Raw genomic sequence first — 23099 nt, 5'->3', positions numbered from 1 at the left:
TCCTCTCCAGTGCTGACATGGACCTTGGGGATACTTCTGGAGTCTCCCCAGGGGAGTAAGTCCTCATCTCGAATGGGGGCATGCACGTGCGCTTTCCTCCAGAGTGGCAGCAGCAATGTCACGCTTCCCGTCGCGTGGATCAAGGGATCTGTGGCTTTGCCTCGAGGCTTTCCCACGAGGCTTTCCCACAGGTCTGTCCCACGTGCCACCGTGGTGGGAGTCGATCCTCGGCGTGAAAGTCGAGGCAGTGCAGGGAAAACAGGTTCCGCTGGAATGGACTGAGACATCGGGGGGACTCCGGAATGGCGCAACGACCCTGGAGTTCCTCTCACCTTTCCTGTGGAGAGCGCCTCCTCTTGAGATGCGCCAGGAACGCCCAGAAATCTTTCCCGGGCAAGCAGCGAGAGGATCCCTCATCTCGAGCTAGGAGGCGGAAACGGGGCTCCTCTGGATGTGTGCAGGACCCGCGTGCTTCCTCTCGAGTGGACACGGGTATGTAGGGGAGCTTCTTGAGTTGCAGCAAGGGTGTGAAGGACCTTTTGGAAGTTCCAGAGGTTAGGTGTGAGTAGCCTTCAAAAGGAACAGCGGAAATGGGCCTCATCTTGCCTGGAGGGCAAAACCTCCTGGATTTTCTCGAGTTGTGGCAGGTGCTCTGTACTTATGATAGGGACCTCAGGGACCCGCTCTGGTGGCCTCAGGAAAGGCCAGTCCCCATGTGAGTTGGTCTCAGGCCTCTCGGGATTCCTCTCCCTTGGATGCTGGAGACTAAGACCTTGTGTGGAGTCGGGCCCGGAACCTGAGGATTCCTCTCCAGTGCTGACATGGATCTTGGGGTACTTCTGGAGTCTGCCCAGGAGAGTCAGTCCTCGTCTCGAGAGGGGGCATGCACGTGCGCTTTCCTCCCGAGCTGTAGTAGCAGTGTCACGCTTCCCGTCGTGTCGATCATGGGATCTGTGGCTTTCCCTCGAGGCTTTCACACGAGGCTTTCCCACGAGGCTTTCCCACAGGGCTGTCTCACGTGCCACCCTGGTGTGATTCGATCCTCGGCGTGAAAGTCGAGGCAGTGCAGGGAAAGGAGGTTCCTCTGGAATGGACTGGGACATCTGGGGGACTCTGGGAATGGTGGCACGACCCTGGAGTTCCTCTCGCCTTTCCTTTGGAGAGCGCCTGCTCTTGAGATGCGACGGGAACTCCGGGAATTCTTTCCCGACCAAGCAGGGAAAGGATCCCTCATCTCGAGCTACGAGGTGGAAACGGGGCTCCTCTGGATGTGGGCCGAACCCCGTGCTTTCTTTCGACTGGAGACGGGTATGTTGGGGAACTTCTTGAGTTGCAGTAAGGGTGTCAAGGACCCTTTGGAAGTTCCAGAGGTTAGATGTGATTAGCCTCGAGACGCCTCAGCCAAAATGGGCCACATCTCGCCTGGAGGGGGGAACCTCCTGGTTTTCTCGAGTTGCGGCTTGTGCTCTCGACTTACGACGGGGACCTCATGGACCCGCTCTGTTGGCCTCAGGAAAGGTCATTCCCCATGCGAGTTGCTCGGTGGCCTCTCAGGATTCCTCGCCCGTCGATGCCGGCGCCTAAGACCTTGTGTGGAGTCGGACCAGAACCTGAGGATTCCTCTCCCGTGCTCACATGGATCTTGGCGTACTTCTGGAGTCTCCCAAGGGGCGTCAGTCCTCGTCTCGAGTGGGGTCATGCAGGTGTGCTTTCCTCCTGAGCAGTAGCAGCAGTGTCTCGCTTCCCGTCTTGTGGATCAAGGGATCTGTGTCTTTCCCTCGAGGCTTTTCCATGGGCTTTCCCACAGGGCTATTCCACGTGCCACCATGCAGTGCTGGGAAAACAGGAACCTCCTTCCCCACATAGGGGGTACACTGTCCCCTTGGGCGTGTATCTCCGGGGCATTCGCGCTTGGGTGTTGCCACGGATGTTGGCCTCAGGCTCCACATGAGAAAAGCCCCTAATGGCATTAGCTGCCGGTCCAGACGCTGGCCCCTCAGGTCTCTGGCCGGAGCCTTGGGCTCCAGGCAACTCAAAGCCCTCGGGGCTGGTGCTCTGGGACTGCTGTAGGGAAAGGACGCCAGGAGCCCACGGAGGAGTTGGGGAGGCGCAGGTGGCATATGGAGGCGAGGACAGCGTGGGATCTAGGTGGAGGCGCTGGAGAGAGCGTCCGTTGTCCCGGAATGCCTCGGAGGAGCCAGCGGGGGACAGTCCAGGCCCAGGGACCTGTGGTATGTGAAAAGGTGGGAAACCCCAGAACAAGGCAGGCTGGGAAAGGGGGCGTGGGCGGCCAATTCAAAGGGACCTAGGGGGCGTTTCCTGGGCGGTGAGCTCCCTTGGCACTGCTGAGGGCCCCTGATTGATCCACCCGGGGTTGATCCCACCATCCGCTGCGAGGGAGGGCCACAAACCAAAGCCCCCGAACTGCCCACCCACCCCAACGGGGATCTTGGCGGTCCGGGGCACAGCTGTGCCCGGGAAAAGCCCACTCACTCCACGGGACTCCGTCCAGGGTCTCTGCTTGGAAAGAGGCCAGGGGCGGCCCCCTCCATCTACGCACCCAAACCCTATTGACGTCAATGGGGGTGGAGACGCCTCCCGCTCTCCAGAGTCCTGGGCTGCTGGGTCCCCGCCCACTCGGCCAGCAGTCTGCAGCGCTCCTGTGTGCCTCTCCCACCATGGCTTCGTCCAGCTCCTCCAGCACCTCAAGCGGTACGTTTGCCCTCGGTCCCTGGGGTCGGATCACGTCTCAGGGGATTTGCGGGTGGCCCGGGCAAGGGCTCTCGGCCCACGTGTCGACCCCCGCTCCCGCCCGAGAACGGCGGGGACCCATCGGCCGGGCCCGGGGTTCCCAGGCGTCAGGTGTGCCCAAAGTTGGAGGGCGTTGCATCGTTCGTTCATCTTGCTCCTTTGGCACACACATGGCTTCTCCGTTCTCTTTTCTGGGAAGACAGTGTTGTTTTAGGGGGCGTGCTGCGGGAGTCAGGGGCCGGTGGGAGCGGGTGCTGTGCTGGGATGAGGCCCTTTATCCTCACATCTTCCTGTGGGAACGGGAGTCGGGGAGCTCTGTGGCCTTGCCGCCTTCAGTGGCTTCCTCTGCACACGGGCTTAGTGCCTTCTGCCTTCTGTCAGTCGTTACGGGGTTTGGGCTTCGCTTTGGCGGCCTTGGCCTTGGCCCTGGCCTGGGCCTTGGCCTTACCCTTGGCGTTGCCCTTGCCCTTGCCCTTGGCCTTCGGCTTGGCCTTCCGTAGGCCTTGTCCTTGGCCTTACCTTGTCCTTGCCCTTACCTTTTCCTTGCCCTTAAACTTAAACTTGACCTTGACTTTGACCTTGAACTTGAACTTGACCTTGACTTTGACCTTGAACTTGAACTTGAACTTGAACTTGAACTTGACTTTGACCTTGAACTTGAACTTGAACTTGAACTTGAACTTGACCTTGACTTTGACCTTGAACTTGAACTTGACTTTGACCTTGAACTTGAACTTGACTTTGACCTTGAACTTGACCTTGACTTTGACCTTGATCTTGAACTTGACCTTGACCTTGAACTTGAACTTGACCAACAACTGGAGACCAGATTTGCTCAGAGCACCGGAGGTCCAGAGGCAGGGCCGTGTATCTCCCCTTCCCTTTGTGATCATTGCAAAGACATTCCTAGCTGATAGCGGGAGTGCCCATGAAGAAGCAAGCAGTGGGAGTGTGTTTGACACGACTGTGTGCCTCAACTCCACAAGGGGCCTTTCCTCTCGAAGTAGGCCCCATGTCCCCTTGGGGAGGGTGTCATGCCTCTTTTCTCCACACTGCCAAAGGGTGGAGCAAAGCTCGCTCTGTCAGAGGTACAAAAACAGCAATTGAATGGATTTTCAAGCTCTTGCTAGGCTGCACCCTTTCAGGGCCCACTTTACTGAAACAGGTGCTCTGTGGCCCCCGGTTGGGTATGCAGGTTCACAAACAGGGTGAGATCCTGTCCAAGCCAACAATTTTCCTGAAAGACCTAGGCTCACTAAAGCTCTCCTCCAGAGCAAAGGGGATAGAGGAGATGTATGGAGGAGTCTTTGCCTTTCCCTGTGAGTGTGGGGCTACTCCCTACGGCCCCAAGCTCAGGGATAACTGCCTCTAAGAAAGGAATGGCAAGAAGCGCTAATCTTGGAGGTTGGGACAGGGAGTTCGCAGCATGTGGGGAAAGAAAGACTTCTTCGGGGAAGAAGAGGCAACCACCGGGGGTGTGTTCGCAAGCCTCTATTTGGAAGGAACACGTTTGCTTATACAACTCAAGACCTCCAGATCTGCTCAGAGGACTGAAGTTCCAGAGACAGGGCCATGTATCTCCCCTTCCCTTTGAGATCCTTGCCAAGACATTCCTAGCAGATTGTCGGAGTGCCCATGAAGAAGCAAGCAGCGGGAGTGTGCTTGACATCACTGGCTGCCTACCTGGGCTCAGCTCCTCAAGGGGCCTTTCTCTCCTGGTAGGCCCTATGTCCCCTTTGGGAGAGGGTTGTGCCCTCTTCCCTCCACACTGCCAAAGGGTGGAGGTGGAGCAAACTCGTTCTCTCCGAGGTAAAAGAAAGACAAATTGGATGGATCTTTAAGCTCTTGCTATGCTGCACCCCTCCAGGACCCACTCGAGCAAAACAGGTGCCCTGTGGCCCCTAGGTCGGGTATGCAGGTTCACACACCGGGTGTGATCCCGTCAAAGCCAAGAATTTTCCTGACAGACCTAGGCTCACTAGAGCTCTCCTCCAGAGGAAAGGGGACAGAAAAGATGTGTGTGTGGAGGTGGCTCTGCCTTTCCAGGTCCCAATCTCAGGGATAACTGCCCCTAAGAAAGGAACTGCTGCTGCTGCTGCTGCTGCTGCTGCTGCTGCTGCTGCTGCTGCTGCTGCTAAGTTGGTTCAGTCGTGTTCGACTCTGTGCGACGCCATAGACGGTAGCCCACTAGGCTCCCCCGTCCCTGGGATTCTCCAGGCAAGAACAGTAAGTGGGTTGCCATTGCCTTCTCCAATGCATGAAAGTGAAAATGAAAGTGCAGTCGCTCAGTCGTGTCCGACCCTCAGCGACCCCATGGACTGCAGCCTACCAGGCTTCTCTGTCCATAGGATTTTCTGAAAGGAACTGCAAGAAGCACTTTTCCAGGAGGCTGGGAAAGGGAGTTTGCAGGATGTGGGGAAAGAGAGCCTCCTTCGGGGAAGAATAGGCGGCCACTTGTTTTGTGTTGCAAACCTCTATTTGGAAGGAACAGGTTAGCTTATACAAAGGGAGACCTCCAGATCTGCTCAGAGGACCGAAGTTGCAGAGGCAGGTCGGTGTATCTTCCCTTCACTTTGCGATCCTTGCAAAGACATTCCTTGCTGCTAGATGACTCAGCAAGGGCCTTTGAGACTGTTGTTTTCTTTCCTAGGTTCAAAGATTCCTTCAGTTCCTAATATAGATATCCTAGAAATGATATGACATCCGTGAAAATCTGATATGTCCTGGTCAAATGCTGTCAGTTATCATTCTAGTTATCATATTAAAGCATTTCAAGTCGCAGCAGTGACCAGATGACATTGTCAATTTCTATTTCATCAGGTTTTAACCATGTCCTCTGTGGTTTCACACTGATGCCTTTGCAGAAATACTGCTACTTCAAGATATATGGAAAATACTTTTTTTAAGCTTACTGATAATTTGTTTGTTTGTTTGCTTGTCTTCTGGTAAGCTGCTACCAGATGGAATTTAGTCTCCTCTCTAGGTTAAGAGAACTAAGTTTTCTTAGAATGCAATTTTTGATCACAGACTATGAGTTTCTCTACCTTTCATTGATTTATAATTGTTTTCATCATCTGTTTTTTTACTTCGGTAAAGTAAATAAGCCTTATTTAAGATTTTGGTACATGTAGGATGGACTAAGCTTTCCCCACTCTTGCAAGTTCCCTTAACCCTTCAGATTCTTCTCGTGGGACCAAGATCTCACTTTCCTCCAGAGGGACAATCCAAGCTTTTTATCAGTTGATCTGCCCCTGACATCAGAGTCAAGTTGAGCACGAGTTGGCCTATAATTTAGGCATGAAACTATGACTACATAAAGAAAAGGTGACTTTATGATTCAGGGATGGCCATGATATGCCTTGCACTTCAGAGAAAATGGGTTAAAATGATTTTTTTTTTCCTTCAAAACTGCACACCCAGTTCTTTCAGCATATGCAATTGAAAACATCTAGTCATTAGGTCAGTTTTCATTCCAATCCCAAAGAAAGGCAATGACAAACACTATTCAAGCTGCTGCACAATTGCACTCATCTCACACACTAGTAAAGTAATGCTCAAAATTCTCCAAGTTCACATGAACTGTGAACTTCCAGATGTTCAAGAGGGATTTAAAAAATGCAGAGAAACCAGAGATCAAATTGCCAACATCCACTGGATCATTGAAAAAGCAAGAGAGTTCCGGAAAAAAAAAAAAAACATCTATTTCTGCTTTATTGACAATGCCAAAGCCTTTGACTGTGTGGATCACAAGAAACTGGGAAAAATTCTGAAAGAGATGGGAATACCAGACCACCTGACCTGTCTCTTGAGAAACCTGTATGCAGGCCAGGAAGAAACAGTTCGAACTGGACATGGAACAACAGACTGGTTCTACATAGGAAAAGGAACATGTCAAGGCTGTATATTGTCACCCTGCTTATTTAACTTATATGCAGAGTACAGCATGAGAAACACTGGGCTGGAGGAAGCACACGCTGGAATCAAGGTTGCTGGGAGAAATATCAATAATCTCAGATATTCAGATGACACCACCCTTATGGCAGAAAGTGAAGAAGAGCTAAAGAGTCTCCTGATGAAAGTGAAAGAGGAGAGTGAAAAAGTTAGCTTAAAGCTCAGCATTCAGAAAACTACAATCATTGCATCCAGTCTCATCACTTCATGGCAAATAGATGGGAAAACATTGGAAACAGCAGCAGACTATTTTGGGGGGCTTGGAAATCACTGCAGGTGATGGCTGCCTCCATGAACTTAAAACATATTTATGACTTGGAAGAAAAGTGATGACCAAACTAGACAGCATATTAAAAAGCCGAGACGTTGCTTTGCCAACAAAGACCCATCCGGTCAAGGCTATGGTTTTTCCATATGTCATGGATGGATATGAAAGATGTACTATAAAGAAAGTGACAGCTGAAAATTTGATGCTTTTGAACAGTGGTGTTGGAGAAGATGCTTGTAGGTCGCTTAGACTACAAGGAGACGCAACCACTCCATCCTAAAGGAAATCAGGTCTGAATATCCATTGGAAGGACTAATACTGAACCTGAAACTCCAATACTTTGGCCACTTGATGTGAAGAGCTGACTCACTTGGAAGTTGCTTTGATTTGCCTATGAGTGTGGGAGCCCTCCCTGGGCAAAGGGCCTCAGGGGTCATTGCCACTGAATCATGACATCCAAGCAAGCGCATTCCAGCTGTGTGACATGCAGGAAGCAGGAGACTGGGACATCTGTCTTCCTTAGAGGAAGGAAAGTCATCCACAGAGAGTGTGTTTTCAGGCCTCTCTTTGCAGCAAGTGTTTTGCTTCTCAGACATCAGAGCTGCAGGCTTGCTCTGAGGGCCTCAATTCCAGAGTCAGGGCTGTGTGTCTCACTGCACTTTCCAAGCATTGCAGACACATTCCTAGGTTGGAGCAGTGCTTCCCATGAGAAAGAAGCCTCGGGAGTGTGTCTGAGCGGGCTGAGTGCCATGCTAGGGTCACCTAGTCGAGGGCACCTTGCACATCCAATGGGCCCCAGGCGAGTAGCTATGGACCGGCCCCTCGGTTGAGATATCCCAAAGCAGGGAACAAAGCTAGCTCTGTCTGTCAGAAGGAGGAAAACAGCAATGGGATGGATTTTCAAGCAGTTGCTCAGTCACACCACGTGAGGGCTCCGCGGGAAAGAAATGCGAATTTTGGCCTCTAGGCCCAGTATCCAGATGTGTGCACAGGATATTTTCCCCACAGGATCCAAGAATGTTCCAGACAGACCTAAGCTCACTAGCTCTCTCCTGCAGAGGAAATGAAATATTGTTGCTGAACCACGAAAAGATGCTGGGATTCTTGGCTTATGGAGGAGAAGAATTCAATCCAGGGCCCAAGACGAGGCTTGATTGCTCAGAGCTTTTGTGCAATCGAGTCTTATTCAAGTAGAAAGGAGATAGAGAAAGCTTCTGACAGAGACATCACAAGGGGCAGAAAGTGTACCCCCTTGCTAGTGTTAGTAATGGAGTTATATACTCTCCAATAAGTTATTACAACGAACAAAAGAATGTCTGGAGGTTGTAAAGACTCACTAGACCTACTCCCATCATTTACATTTTAAGATAACAGGATTAGCCAGAAGGTTTTTCCAGAGACCGTCCTCAAGAAGGATGCATGATTGTTATGTAATCCGAAGGAATGTAGAGGGAAAAAAGTGTGCCCTTTCTTCCTCCTTGAGAATTCTAGACCCCTCTCTCCTTGGGGACCCTGGAACTTCTTATAAACCTGCCTTGGCAATGACTCTCTCCGAAACATGATTGAACAGCCGTTTGGAGCTTCCTTTGACTTTCCCTGGGAGGGAGGGAGCCCTCCCTGAGCACAGGGCCTCAGGGGCCATGGCCAATGAAAACTAATCTCCCAGTAAGTGCTTTTCAGCCCTGTGTGACTCTCAGCCCACAGGAGGCTGAGAAAACTCTCTTCCTTGGAGGAAGGAAAGGCAGCCCAAGAGTGTGTTTTCAGGCCTGTATCTTGCAGCAAGTGTTTGGCTTGTTAGACATAAGACCTGCAGGCCTGCTCCAACAGACTCCATTCCAGAATCAGGGCCTTGTGTCTCCCTGCAGTTTCCTGGCCTCGCAAACACATTCCTAGGGGAGAGCAGTCCTGCCCATGGGGAAGCAGGCTGCGGGAGTGTGTCTGAGGGGGCCAGGTGCCATGCTGGGGTCACCTGGTCGAGGGCACCTTGCACCTCCAATGGACCCCAGGCAAGGAGTTGCAGGCCACCACCTTGCTTCTGAAATCCCAAAGTGGGGAGCAAAGCTCGCTCTGTCAGAGGGAAGAAAACAGCAACAGGATGGATTTTCAAGCAGTTGCTAGGCTGTACTGCGTTAGGGCTCCAAGGAAGAAAAATGCAGATGTTAGCCCCTACGACTGGTATCCAGGTGGGCTCCCAGGATGATTTCCCCGCAGGATCCAAGAACGTTCCAGACAGACCTGGGCTCACTAGCTCCCTCCTGCAGAGGAAACATGATAGAACAGCTGTTTGGAGGTTGCTTTGACTTCCCCTGGGAGGGTAGGATCCCTCCCTGGGTGCAGGGCCTCAGGGGCCATTGCCGCTGAGAAATGCCCTCTAAGCCAGACCTTTCCAGCCTTGTATGACTCAGCACGGAGGAGACTGGAAAAGCTATCTTCCTTGGAGGAAGGAAAGGCAGCCCCAGAGAGTGTGTTTTCACACCTGTATCTCGCAGCAAGCGTTTGCCGTCTCAGACGTCAGACCTCCAGGCCTGCTCCAACGGCCTCAGTTCCAGAGTCAGGGCCGTGTGTCTCCCTGCATTTTCTGAGCCTTGGGAACACATTCCTAGGTCAGAACAGTCCTGCCCATGGGGAAGGAGGCTGCGGGAGTGTGTCTGAGGGGGTCGGGTGCCATGCTGGGGTCCAGTAGACCTGGTACCTCCAATAGACCCCAGGACAACAGCGGTGGGGCTCCCCCTGGCTTCCGAAATGCCAAAGCGAGAAGCAAAGCTAGCTCTATCAGAAGGAAGAAAAGAGCAATTAGATGGATGTTCAGGCTGTTGCTGGGCCGCACCACTTCAGGTTACCCCCCGAGAGGAGCAGGCGCCCTGTGGCCCCTCGGTCCCATATGCAGGTTAACACACAGGATGTGTCCCCATAGGAGCCAAGAATTTTCCTGACAGACCTAGGCTCACTAGAGCTCTCCTACAGGGCAAAAGGGATAGAACAGACTGTGGATGTGACTCTGCCTTTCCCAGCGAGCATGGGGCCCTCCCTACGGCCCCGGGCTCCAGGGAAAATTGTCCCTGAAAAATGACCTCCAAGAAGCGCTTTTCCAGCAGGCTGGGATGCAGAGTTCACAGGATGTGGGGAAAGTGATCGTCCTTCAGGGAAGAAGAGGCAGCCACCCAGTGTGTGTTTGCAAGCCTGTATTTGGAAGAAACTGGTTTGCTTCTTCAAGGGGAGACCTCCAGGTCTGCTCAGAGGACCGAAATTCCAGAGGCAGCACCATGCATCTCCCCTGTCCTTTCTGAGCCTTGGAAAGACATTCCTAGCTTATAGCGGTATTGCTCATGAAGAAGCAGGATGCAGGAATGTGTCAGACATGACTGGGTGCCTTCCTGGGTTCAGCTCCGTGAGGGGCCTTTCCACTCAAAGTAGGTCCCATGCCTCCTTGGGGAGGAAGTGGGGCCCGCTTGCCTCCAAATTGCCAAAGGCTGGAACAAAGCTAGTTCTATCAGAGGTAAGAAAAGAGCAATTGGATGGATGTGGAAGCTGTTGCTGGGCCGCACTGCTTCAGGCCCCCCACCCCTCCGGCCCCGAGAGAAACAGGCGCCCTGTGGCCCCTCGGTCCTGTATGCAGTTTCACACATAGAATGTGTCCCCATAGGAGCCAAGAATTTTCCTGACAGACCTAGGCTCACTAGAGCTCTCCTACAGAGCAAAGGGGATGGGACAGATGTGTGGCTGTGGCTCTGCCTTTCCCTGGGAGTGTGGAGCCACTCCCTATGGCCCCGGGCTCCAGGGGAAATTGCCCCTGAATAATGACCTCCAAGAAGCGCTTTTCCAACTGGCTGAGACGTGGAGTTCTCAGGATGCAGGGAAAGCGAGTGTCCCTTCGGGGAAGCAAAGGCAGTCACCTGTTATCATTACTTACTAGAATAGTAGGTACCTTCTCTGGTTGGGCAGAGGCCTTCCCTACCTGATCTGAAAAAGAAAATGAAGTAGCTCGCTGATTTGAGAAATAATTCCCAGACTTGGGTTTCCAACCAGTATAGAATCCGACAATGGCCCTGTCTTTGTAGCCGCGTTAATTAACAGGTATGTGAAGCTCTAAATATCAGTGGAAATTACATACAGCATATAGGCCCCAGTGTTCTGGAATGGTGGAAAGAAACAACCAAACTCTTGAAGAGACTCTTTCAAAATGGATCATAGAGACTGACTGTACATGGATGGGCTTGCTTCTGGCAGACTTACTCATATTACGGGTAGCTGCACGTTCCCATTGTTGTTGTCCTTATGAAATTTTCTATGGGAGAACCCCCCACCCCAAATGAGGCAGGTGTTAGCAGATTTGCCACAAGTAAGGAGGTGGGATTTCACAGCAGCTGGAACAATTAGGTAAGGTAATAAATCAGGTAACTAAGTTTGTGTAAAAAAAATATCATTCCCCCTTGAGGAACAGATTCATGAATTTGTGCTCAGTGATCAGGTGTGGCTCAATGACTGGAAACACAATTCCTTGGCCTGACATCGGAAAGGTCCTTATACTGTTGTTTTAGCCACAATTCTGAAAGAGAAGGGAATACTAGACCACCTAACCTGCCTCTTGAGAAATCTGTATGAAGGTCAGGAAGCAACAGTTAGAGCAGGACATGGAACAACATACTGGTTCCAAAAAGGAAAAGGAGTATGTCAAGGCTGTATATTGTCACCCTGTTTATTTAGCTTATATGCAGACTACATCATGAAAAATGCTGGGATGGAAGATACCTGAGCTGGAATCAAGATTGCCGGAAGAAATAGCAATAAACTTAGATATGCAGATGTCACCACCATTATGGCAGAATGGGAAGAGGAACGCGTATGTCGGGGAACTTCTTGAGTTGCAGCAAAGGTGTGAAGGACCCTTTCGAAGTTCCAGAGGTTAGGTGTGGTTAGTCTCGAGATGCCTCAGCAGAAATGGGCCTCATGGCGCCTGGAATGGAGAGGCTTCTAGATATTCCCCAGTTTCAGCAGGTGCTCTCAAGTTACCACGGGGACTTCAGGGACCCGCTCTGGCGGCCTCAGGAAAGGCCAGTCATCATGCGTGTTGCTAGGGGGCCTCTCGTGATTCCTCTCCCGTCGGTGCCGGGGCCTAAGAAGTTGTGTGGAGTCGGGGCCGGTACCTGAGGATTCCTCACCAATGCTGACATGGATCATGGGGTAATTATGGAGTCTCCCCAGGGGAGTCAGTCCTCGTCTCGAGAGGGGGCATGCAGGTGCGCTTTCCTCCTGATCTGTAGCAGCAGTGTCACGCTTCCCATCTCGTGAGTCATGGGATCTGCGGCTTTCCCTCCAGGATTTTCCACGAGGCTTTCCCACGAGGCTTTCCCACAGGGCTGTCCCACTAGGCTTTCGCACAGGGCTGTCTCACGTGCCACCTTGGTGGCAGTCGATCCTCGGCGTGAAAGTCGAGGCAGTGCAGGGAAAACAGGTTCCTCTGGAATGGACTGAGACATCTGGGGGACTCTTGGAATGGTGGAACGACGCTGGCATACCTCTCGCCTTTCCTGTGGAGAGCGCCTCCTCTTGAGATGCGACGGGAACGCCCAGAATTCTTTCCCGACCACCAGCGAAAGGATCCCTCATCACGAGCTACGAGCGGAAACGGGGCTCTTCTGGAGGTGGGCCGGACCCTCGTGCTTCCTCTCGAGTGGAGACGGGTATGTCAGGCAACTTCTTGAGTTGCAGCAAGGGTGTGAAGGACCTTTTGGAAGTTACAGACTTTAGGTTTGATTAGCTTCGAGAAGCCTCAACGGAAATGGGCCTCATCTCGCCTGGAGGGAAAAACCTCCTGGATTTTCTCGAGTTGCGGCAGGTGCTCTCGACATAAGACGGGGACCTCAGGGACACTCTCCGGTGGCCTTAGGAAAGGCCAGTCCCCATGCGAGTTGCTCGGGGGCCTCTCGGCATTCCTCTCCGTTCGATGCCGGGGCCTAAGACCTTGTGTGGAGTTGGGGCCAGAACCTGAGGATTCCTCTCCAGGGCTGACATGGATCTTGGGGTACTTCTGGAGTCTCCCCAGGAGAGTAAGTCCTCGTCTCGAATGGGGGCATGCACGTGCGCTTTCCTCCAGAGCAGTAGCAGCAGTGTCACGCTTCCTATCGCGTGGATCAAGGGATCTGTGGCTTTCCCTCGAGGCTTTCCCACGAGGTTTTCCCACGTGGCTTTCCCACGAGGCTTTCCCACGTGGCTTTCCCACGAGGCTTTAACACAGGGCTGTCCCACCTGCCACCGTGGTGGGAGTCGATCCTCGGCGTGAAATTCGAGGCAGTGCATGGAAAATAGGTTCCTCTGGAATGGACTGAGACATCTGGGGGCTCTCGGAATGGTGGCACAACGCCGGAGTTCCTCTCGCCTTTCCTATTGCGACCGCCTCCTCTTGAAATGCAACGGGAACGCTGAGAATTCTTCCCCGACCAAGAAGCGAAAGGATGCCTCATCTCGAGCCACTAGGCGGAAACGAGGCTCCTCTGGGTGTGCCCAGGACCCTCGTGCTTCCTCTAGAGTGGAGACGGGTAAGCCGGGGAACTTCTCGAGTGGCAGCAAGGGAGTGAAGGACCTTTTGGAAGTTCCAGAGGTTAGGTGTGATTAGCCTCGAGAAGCATCAGTGGAAATGGGACTCTTCTCGCCTGGAGGGCAAAACCTCCTGGATTTTTTCGAGTTGCGGCTGGTGCTCTCGACTTACCACGGGGACCTCAGGGACACGATCTGGTGGCCTCAGGAAAGGCCAGTCCCCATGCAGGTTTCTCGTGGGCATCTTGGGATTCCTCTCACTTTGATGCCGGGGCCTAAGACCTTGTGTGGTGTTGGGCCCGGAACATGAGGATTCCTCTCCAGTGTTGAAATGGATCTTGGGTCACTTCTGGAGTCTCCCCAGGGGAGTGAGTCCTCGTCTCGAGAGGGGGCATGCACGTGCGCTTTCCTTCCGACCTGTAGCAGCAGTGTCACGCTTCCCGTCGCGTGGATCAAGGGATCTGTGGCTTTCCCTCGAGGCTTTCCCACGAGGCTTTCCCACGAGGCTTTCCCACAGGGCTGTCCCATGTGCCACCGTGGTGGGAGTCGATCCTCGGCGTGAAAGTCGAGGCAGTGCATGGAAAACAGGTTCCTCTGAAATGGACTGAGACAATGGGGGACTCTTGGTTTGGTGACACGATGATGGTGTTCCTTTCGCCTTTCCTGTGTAAAACGCATCCTCTTGAGATGGGACGGGAATGCCCAGAATTCTTTCCCGATCAAGCAGCCAAAGGATCCCTCATGTCGAGCTAGGAGGCGGAAACGGGGCTCCTCTGGATGTGGGCGGGACCCTCGTGCTTCCTCTCGAGTGGAGACAGGTATGTCGGGGAACTTCTTGAGTTGCAGCAAGGGTGTGAAGGACCTTTTGAAAGTCCCAGATGTTAGGTGTGATTAGCCTTGAGACGCCTCATCGGAAATGGGCCCCATCTCGCCTGGAGGGCAATACCTCCTAGATTTTTTCGAGTTGCGGCAGGTGCTCTCGACTTATGTCGGGGACCTCAGGGACCCGCTCTGGTGGCCTCAGGAAAGGCCAGTCCCCTGCGAGTTGCTCGGGTGCCTTTGGGGATTCCTCTCCCTTCGATGCCGGGGCCTAAGGCCTGTGTGGAGGCGGGGCCGGAACCTGAGGATTCCTCTCCTATGCTGACATGGATCTTGGGGTACTTCTGGAGTCTCCTCAGGGGAGTAAGTCCTCATCTCGAATGGGGACATGCACCTGCGCTTTCCTCCAGAGCTCTAGCAGCAGTGTCACGCTTTCCATCGCCTGGATCAAGGGATCTGTGACTTTCACTCCAGGCTTTCCCAGGAGGCTTTCTCATGAGGCTTCCCCACAGGGGTCCCACGTGCCACCTTGTTTGAGTCGATCCTCGGCGTGAAAGTCGAGGCAGTGCAGGGAAAACAGGTTCCTCTGAAATGACTGAGATATTTGGGGGACTCTTGGAATGGTGGCACGATGCTGGAGATCCGCTCGCCTTTGCTGTGGAGAGCGCCTCCTCTTGAAATGCGACAGGAATGCCCAGAATTCTTTCCCGACCAAGCAGGGAAAGTGTCCCTCATCTTGAGCTACGAGGAAGAAACAGGGCTCCTCTGGATGTGGGCGGGACCCTCATGCTTCCTCTAGAGTGGAGACAGGGAAGTCGGGGAACGTCTTGAGTTGCAGCAAGGGTGTGAAGGACCTTTTGGAAGTTCCAGGGCTTAGATGTGATTAGCCTTGAGAAGCTTCAGCGGAAATGGGCCTAATCTCGCCTGGAGGGCAAAACCTCTTGGATTCTGTCGAGTTGCGGCAGGTGCTCTCAACTTCCGACGGGGACCTCATGGACCCGCTCTGGTTGCCTCAGGAAAGGCCAGTCCCTATGCGAGTTGCACGGGGGCCACTCAGGATAACTTTCCCTTCGAAGCCGGGGCCTAAGACCTTGTGTGGAGTCGTGCCTGGAACATGAGGTTTCCTCTCCAGTGCTGACATGGATCGTGGGGTACTTCTGGAGTCTCCCCAGGGGAGTAAGTCCTCGTCTCGAATGGGTGCATGCACGTGTGCTTTCCTCCAGAGCTGTAGCTGCAGTGTCACTCTTCCCGTCCCGTGGATCAAGGGATCTGTGGCTTTCCCTCGAGGCTTTCCCACGAGGCTTTCCACTAGGCTTTCCCACAGGGCTGCTTCACGTGCCCACGTTGTGGCTGTCGATCCTCGGCGAGAAAGTCGAGGCAGTGCAGGGAAAACAGGTTCCTCTGAAATGAACTGAGAAATCTGGGGGACTCGGAATGGTGGCGCGGCCCTGGAGTTCCTCTTGCCTTTCCTGTGGAGACGGCCTCCTCTTGAGATGCAACGGGAACGACGCGAATTCTTTCCCAACCAAGCAGGGAAAGGATCCCTCATCTCGAGCTATGAGGCAGAAACGGGGCTCCCCTGGATGTGCGAGGGAGCCTCGTGCTCCCTCTAGAGTGGATACAGGTATGTCGGGGTCCTTCTTGAGTTGCGGCAAGTGTGTGAAGGACCTTTTAGAATTTCCACAAATTAGGTGTGATTAGCCTTGAGAAGCCTCAGAGGAAATGGGCCTCATCTCGCCTGGAGGGCAAAACATCCTGGATTTTCTCGAGTTGGGGCAGGTGCTCTCGACTTACGATGGGGACCTCAGGGACCCGCTCTGGTGACTTCAGGAAAGGCCAGTCCCCATGCGAGTTGCTCGGGGGCCTCTCGGGATTCCTCTCCCGTCCTTGCCGGGGTCTAAGACCTTGTGTGGAGTCGGGGCCGGAAAGTGAAGATTCCACTCCAGTGCTGGCATGGATCTTGGGGTTCTTCTGAAGTCCCCCGAGGGGAGGCAGTACTCGTCCTTAGAGGGGGCATGCACGTTCGCTTTCATCCCGAGGTGTAACAACAGTGTCACGCCTCCCGGCACGCCGATCATGGGATCTGTGGCTTACCCACGAGGCTTTCCCATGAGGCTTTCCCACAGGGCTGTCCCACGTGCCACCGTGGTGTGAGTCAATGCTCGGTGTGAAACTCGAGGCAATGCAGGGAAAACAGGTTCCTCTGGAATGGACTGAGATATCTGGGGGACTCTGGGAATGGTGGCACGACGCTGGAGTTCCTCTCGCCTTTCCTGTGGGGAGCGCCTCCACTTGAGATGCAACAGGAACTCCCAGAATTATTTCCCGAAAAAGCTGCGAAAGGATCCCTCATCTTGAGCTACGAGGCGGACACGGGGCTCCTCTGGATGTGGGCGGGACCGTCGTGCTTCCTCTCGAGTGGAGATGGGTATGTTAGGGAACTTCTTGAGTTGCAGCAAGGGTGTGAAGGACCTTTTAGAAGTTCCAGAGGTTAGATGTGATTACCTTTCAGAAGCCTCAGCGGAAATGGGCGTCATCTCGCCTGGAGTGCCAAACCTCCTTGATTTTCCCGAGTTGCCGCAGGTGCTCTCGACTTACGACGGGGACTTTAGGGACCAGCTCTGGTGGCCTCAAGACTGGCCCGTCCCCATCCAAATTGCTCGGGGTCCTCTCGGGTTTCCTCTTCCGTAGATGCCGGGGCCTAAGTCCTTGTGTGGAGTCGGGGCCGGAACATGAGGATTCCTCTCCAGTACTGACATGGATCTTGGAGTACTTTTGGAGTCTCCCCAAGGGAGTAAGTCCTCGTCTCGAATGGGGGCATGCACGTGCGCTTTCCTCCGAGCTGTAGCACCAGCGTCACGATTCCTGTCGCGTGGATCAAGGGATCTGTGGCTTTCCCTCGAGGCTTTCCCACGAGGCTTTCCCACAGGGCTGTCCCACGTGAGACCGTGGTTGGAGTCGATCCTCCTCGTGAAAGTCAAGGCAGTGCAGGGAAAACAGTTTCCTCAGGAATGTTCTGAGACATCTGGGGGACTCTTGGAATGGTGGCACTACGCTGGAGTTGCTCTCAGCTTTCCTGTGGAGAGCCCCTACTCTTGAGATGCGACGGGAATGCCCAGGAATCTCTCCTGAACAAGCAGCGAAAGGATTCCTCATCTCGACCTACGAGGCAGAAATGGAGCTCTTCTGGATGTGGGTGGGACCCACGTGCTTCCTCTCGAGTGGAGAGGATATCTCGGGGAACTTCTTGAGTTGCAGCAAGGGTGTCAAGGACCCTTTGAAAGTTCCAGAGCTTAGGTGTGATTAGCCTTGAGAAGCCTCAGCGGAAATGGTCCTCATCTCGCCTGGAGGGCAAATCCTCCTGGATTTTCTGAAGTTGCCGCAGGTGCTCTCGACATACGACGGGGACCTCTGGGACCCGCTCTGGTGGCCTCAGGAAAGGCCAGTCCCCATGCGAGTTGCACGTGGGCCTCTCGGGATACCTCTCCCTTCGATGCCTGCGCCTAATACCTTGTGTGGAGGCGGGGCCGGAATCGGAGGATTCCTCTCCAGTGCTCACATGGATAATGGGGTAATTCTGGAGTCTCCCCAGGGGAGTAAGTCCTCGTCTCAAATGGGGGCATGCACGTGTGCTTTCCTCCAGAGCAGTAGCAGCAGTGTCATGCTTTCCATCGCCTGGAACAAGGGATCTGTGGCTTTCCCTCGAGGCTTTCCCATGAGGCTTTCCCACAGGGCTGTCACACGTGCCACTCTGATGGGAGTCAATCCTCGGCGTGAAAGTCGAGGCAGTGCAGGGAAAACAGGTTCCACTGGAATGGACTGAGACTTCTGGGGAACTCTTGGAATGGTGGCACGACGCTGGAGTTCCTCTCGCCTTTCCTGTGGAGAGCACCTCCTCTTGAGGTGAGAGTGGAACGCCGGGAATTCTTTCCCGACAAAGCAGCGAAATGTCCCTCATCTCGAGGCGGAAACGGGTCTCCTCTGGATGTGGCCGGGACCCTTGTGCTTCCTATAGAGTGGAGACGGGTATGTCAGGCAACTTCTTGAGTTACAGCAAGGGTGTGAAGGAACTTTTGGAAGTTACAGAGGTTAGGTTTGATTAGCTTCGAGAAGCCTCAGCGGAAATGGGCTCTTCTCGCCTGGAGGGCAATACCTCCTAGATTTTTTCGAGTTGCGGCAGGTGCTCTCGATTTACGACGGGGACCTCAGGGACTCGCTCTGGTGGCCTCAGGCAATGCCAGTCCTCATGCGAGTTGCTCGGGTGCCTCTCGGGATTCCTCTCGCTTCGATGCCGGGGCCTGAGACCTTGTGTGGCGTCGGGGCGGAACATGAGGATTCCTCTTCAGTGCTGACATGGATCTTGGGGGAACTTCTGGAGTCTCCCCAGGGGAGTAAGTCCTCGTCTCGAGAGGGGGTCATGCACGTGCGCTTTCCTCCAGAACGGTAGCAGCAGTGTCTGGTTCCAGGAGCATGGATCATGAGATCTGTGGCTTTCCCTCGAGGTTTTCCAACGAGGATTTTCCACGAGGCTTTCCCACAGGGCGGTCCCAAGTGCCACTGTGGTGGGAGTCGATCCTCGGCGTGAAAGTCAAGGCAGTGCAGGGAAAACAGGTTCCTCTGGAATGGGCGAAGACATCTGGGGGACTCTGGGAATGGTCGCACGACACTGGAGTTCTTCTCTCCTTTCCTGTGGAGAGCTTCTCCTCTTAAGATGCGATGGGAATGCCCCGAATTCTTTCTCGACCAAGCAGGGAAAGGATCCCTCATCTCGAGCTACGAGGCGGAAACGGGGCTCTTCTGGATGTGGCCAGGACCCTCGTGCTTCCTCTCTAGTGTAAACGGTTATGTCAGGGAACCTCGTGAGTTGAAGCAAGGGTGTTAAGGACCTTTTTGAAGTTCCAGAGTTTAGGTGTCATTAGCTTCGAGAAGCCTCAGTGGAAATGGGCATCACCTCGCCTGGAGGGCAAAACTTCCTGGATTTTATCCAGTTGTGGCAGCTGCTCTCGACTTACCACGGCGACCTCAGGGACCCTCTCTAGTGGCCTCAGGAAAGGCCAGTCCGTATGCGAGTTGCTCAGGGGCCTCTCGGGATTCCTGTACCATCGATGCCGGGACTCAAGACCTTGTGTGGAGTTGGGGCCGGAACCTGCGGATTCCTCCCCAGTGCTGACATGGATCTTGGGGTACTTCTGGAGTCTCCCCAGGGGAGTCAGTCATTGTCTCCAGAGGGGGTATTCACGTGTGCTGTCCTCCCGAGCAGTACCAGCAGTGTCACGTTTCCTGTCGCGTTGATCATGGGATCTCTGGTTTTCCTTTGAGGATTTCCCACGAGACTTTCCCAACAGGCTCTCCCACAGTGCTCTCCCACGTATCACCGAGGTGGGAGTCGAACCTCGGCTTGAAAGTCGAGGCACTGCAGGGAAAACAGGTTCCTCTGGAATGGACTGAGACTTCTGGAGGACTCTTGGAATGGTGGAACGATGCTGTAGTTCCTCCCGCGTTTCCTGTGGAGACCGCCTCCTCTTGAGATTGGACGGGAATGCCCAGAATTCTTTCCCGACAAAGCAGTGAAAGGATCCCTCATCTCGAGCTACGAGGCGGAAACGGGGCTCCTCTGGATGTGGGCGGGACCCTCGTGCTTCCGCTCGAAGGGAGACGGGTATGTCGGGGAACTTCTTGAGTTGCAGCAAGGGTGTGAAGGAACTTTTGGAAGTTCCAGAGCTTAGATGTGATTAGCCTTGAGAAACCTCCGAGGAAATCGGCCCCATCTCTCCTGGAGGGCAAAACCTCCTGGATTTACTCGAGTTGCGGCAGGTGCTCTCGACTTATGACGGGGACCTCAGGGACACACTCTGGTGGCCTCAGGAAAGGCCAGTCCCCATGCGAGTTGAAAGGGGACCTCTCATGATTCCTCTACCTTCTATAACGGGGCCTAAGACATTGCGTGGAGTTGGGGCTGGAACCTGAGGATTCCTCTCCAGTGCTGACATGGATCTTGGGGTACTTCTGGAGTCTCCCCAGGGGAGTAAGTCCTCGTCTCGAATGGGGGCATGCACGTGCCCTTTCCTCCCGAGGGTAGCAGCAATGTCACGCTTCCCGTTGCGTGGTTCAAGGGATCTGTGGCTTTCCCTCGAGGCTTTCCCACGAGGCTTTCCCACGAGGCTTTCCCACAGGGCTGTCCCACGTGCCACCATGGTGGAGTCGTACCTCGGCGAGAAAGTCGAGGCAGTGCAGGGAAAACAGGTTCCTCTGGAATGGACCTAGAATTCTGGGGGACTCTTGGAATGGTGGCACGACGCTGGAGTTCCTCTCGCCTTTCCTGTGGAGAGCGGCTCCTCTTGAGAAGCGACGGGAATGCCAAGAATTCTTTCCCGTCCAAGCCGCGAAAGGATCACTCATCTCGAGGTACGAGGCGGAAACAGGGCTTCTCTGAATGTGGCCGGGACCCTCGTGCTTCCTCTAGATTGGAGACGGGTATGTCAGGGAACATCTTGAGTTGCAGCAAGGGTGTGAAGGACCTTTCGGAAGTTCCAGAGGTTAGGTGTGATTAGCCTCGAGAAGCCTCAGTGGAAATGGGCCTCATCTCGCCTGGAGGGCAAAACCTCCTAGATTTTCTCGAGTTGTGGCAGGTTCTCTCGACTTACAACGGGGACCTCAGGGACCCGCTCTGGTGGCCTCAGGAAAGGCCAGTCCCAATGCGAGTTGCTCGGGGGCCTCTCGGGATTCCTCTCCTTTCGATGCCGTGGCCTAAGTCCTTGTGTGGTGTCGGGCCCGGAACCTTAGGATTCCTCTCCTGTGCTGACATGGATCTTGGGGTACTTCTGGAGTCTCCCCAGGGGAGTAAGTCCTCGTCTCGAATGGCGGCATGCACGAGCGCTTTCCTCAAGACTGTACCAGCAGTGTCACGCTTCCCATCGCCTGGATCAAGGGATCTGTATCTTTCCCTCGAGGCTTTCACGCGAGGTGTTCTCACGAGGCTATCCAACAGGGCTGTCCCACGTGCGACCATTGTGTGAGTAGATCCTCAGCGTGAAAGTCGTTGCAGTGCAAGGAAAACATGTTCCTCTTGAATGGACTGTGATATCTGGGGGACTTTGGGATAGCGGCACGGCCCTCGATTTCCCCTCGCTTTTGCTGTCGAGAGCGCCTCCTCTTGAGATGCGATGGGAACCCCGGGAATTCTTTCCGAGGAAGCATGGGAAGGATCCCTCATCTCGAGCTACAAGGCGTAAACGGGGGCTCCTCTGGATGTGGGCGGGAACGTCGTGCTTCCTCTACAGTGGAGACGGAGATGTCGGGGAACTTCTTGAGTTGCAGCAAGGGTGTGAAGTACCTTTTGGAAGTTCCAGAGGTTAGGTGTGATTAGCCTCGAGAAGCCTCAGCAGAAATGGGCCTCATCTCGCCTGGAGGGCAAAACCGCTTGGATTTTCTCGAGTTGTGGCAGGTGCTCTCGACTTAAGGCGGGGACATCAGGGACCTGCTCTGGTGGACTCAGGACTGGCCAGTCCCCAATCGAGTTGCTCGGGGGCCTCTCGGGATTACTTTCCCGTCGATGCCGGGGCCTAAGTCCTTGTGTGGAGTCGGGCCCAGGACCTGAGGATTCCTCTGCAGTGCTGACATGGATTTTCGGGTACGTCTGGAGTCTCCCCATTGGAGTAAGTCCTCGTCTCGAATGGGGGCATGCACGTGCGCTTTCCTCAACAGCTGTAGCAGCAGAGTCATTCTTCCCATCGCCTACATCAAGTGATCTGTGCCTTTCCCTTGAGGATTTCCCACGAGGTGTTCCCACCAGTCCTTCCCACAGGGCTGTCCCACGTGCCACCGAGTTGTGAGTCGATCCTCAGCTTGAATGTCGAGGCAGTGCAGGGAAAACAGATTCCTCTGGAATGGACTAAGACATCTAGCCGACTCTTGGAATGGTGGCACGACGCTGGAGTTCCTCTCGCCTTTCCTGTGGAGAGCGCCTCCTCTTGAGATGCGAAGGGAACGCCGGGAATTCTTGCCCTACGAAACAGGGAAAGGATCCCTCATCTCGAGCTAGGAGGCGGAAACGGGGCTCCCCTGGATGTGTGCGGGACACCACGTGCTTCCTCTCGAGTGCAGACGGGTATGTCCGGGAACTTCTTGAGTTGCAGCAAGGGTGTGAAGGACCCTTTGGAAGTTCCAGTGGTTAGATGTGATTGGCCTCGAGAAGCCTCAGCGGAAATGGGCCTCATCTCGCCTGGAGGGCAAAACCTCCTGGATTTTCTCGAGTTGCTGCAGGTGCTCTCGACTTACGACGGGGACCTCAGGGACCCGCTCTGGTGGCCTCAGGAAAGGCCAGTCCCCATGCGAGTTCCTCGGGGGCCTCTCGGGATTCCTATCCCGTCGATGCCGGGGCCTAAGACCTTGTGTGGAGTCGGGGCCGGAACCTGAGGATTCCTCTCCAGTGCTGACATGGATCTTGGGGTACTTCTGGAGTCTCCCCAGGGGAGTCAGTCCTCGTCTCGAATGCGGGCATGCACTTGCGCTTTCCTCCAGAGCGGTGGCAGCAGTGTCACGCAGTCCGCCGCGTGGATCAAAGGATCTATGGTTTTCCCTCGAGTCTTTCCCACGAGGCTTTCCCACGAGGCTTTCCCACAGGGCTGTCCCACGTGCACACGTGGTGGGAGTCGATCCTCGGCTTGAACGACAAGGCAGTGCAGGGAAAACAGGTTCCTCTGGAATGGACTGACACATCTGGGGGACTCTTGGAATGGTGGCACGACCCTGGAGTTCCTCTCGCCTTTCCTGTGGA

Source organism: Ovis canadensis, chromosome 8, assembly GCF_042477335.2.
Source record: "Ovis canadensis isolate MfBH-ARS-UI-01 breed Bighorn chromosome 8, ARS-UI_OviCan_v2, whole genome shotgun sequence".
In the NCBI taxonomy this organism is placed as follows: Eukaryota; Metazoa; Chordata; class Mammalia; order Artiodactyla; family Bovidae; genus Ovis; species Ovis canadensis.
Note: the sequence above shows the minus strand (reverse complement) of the source record.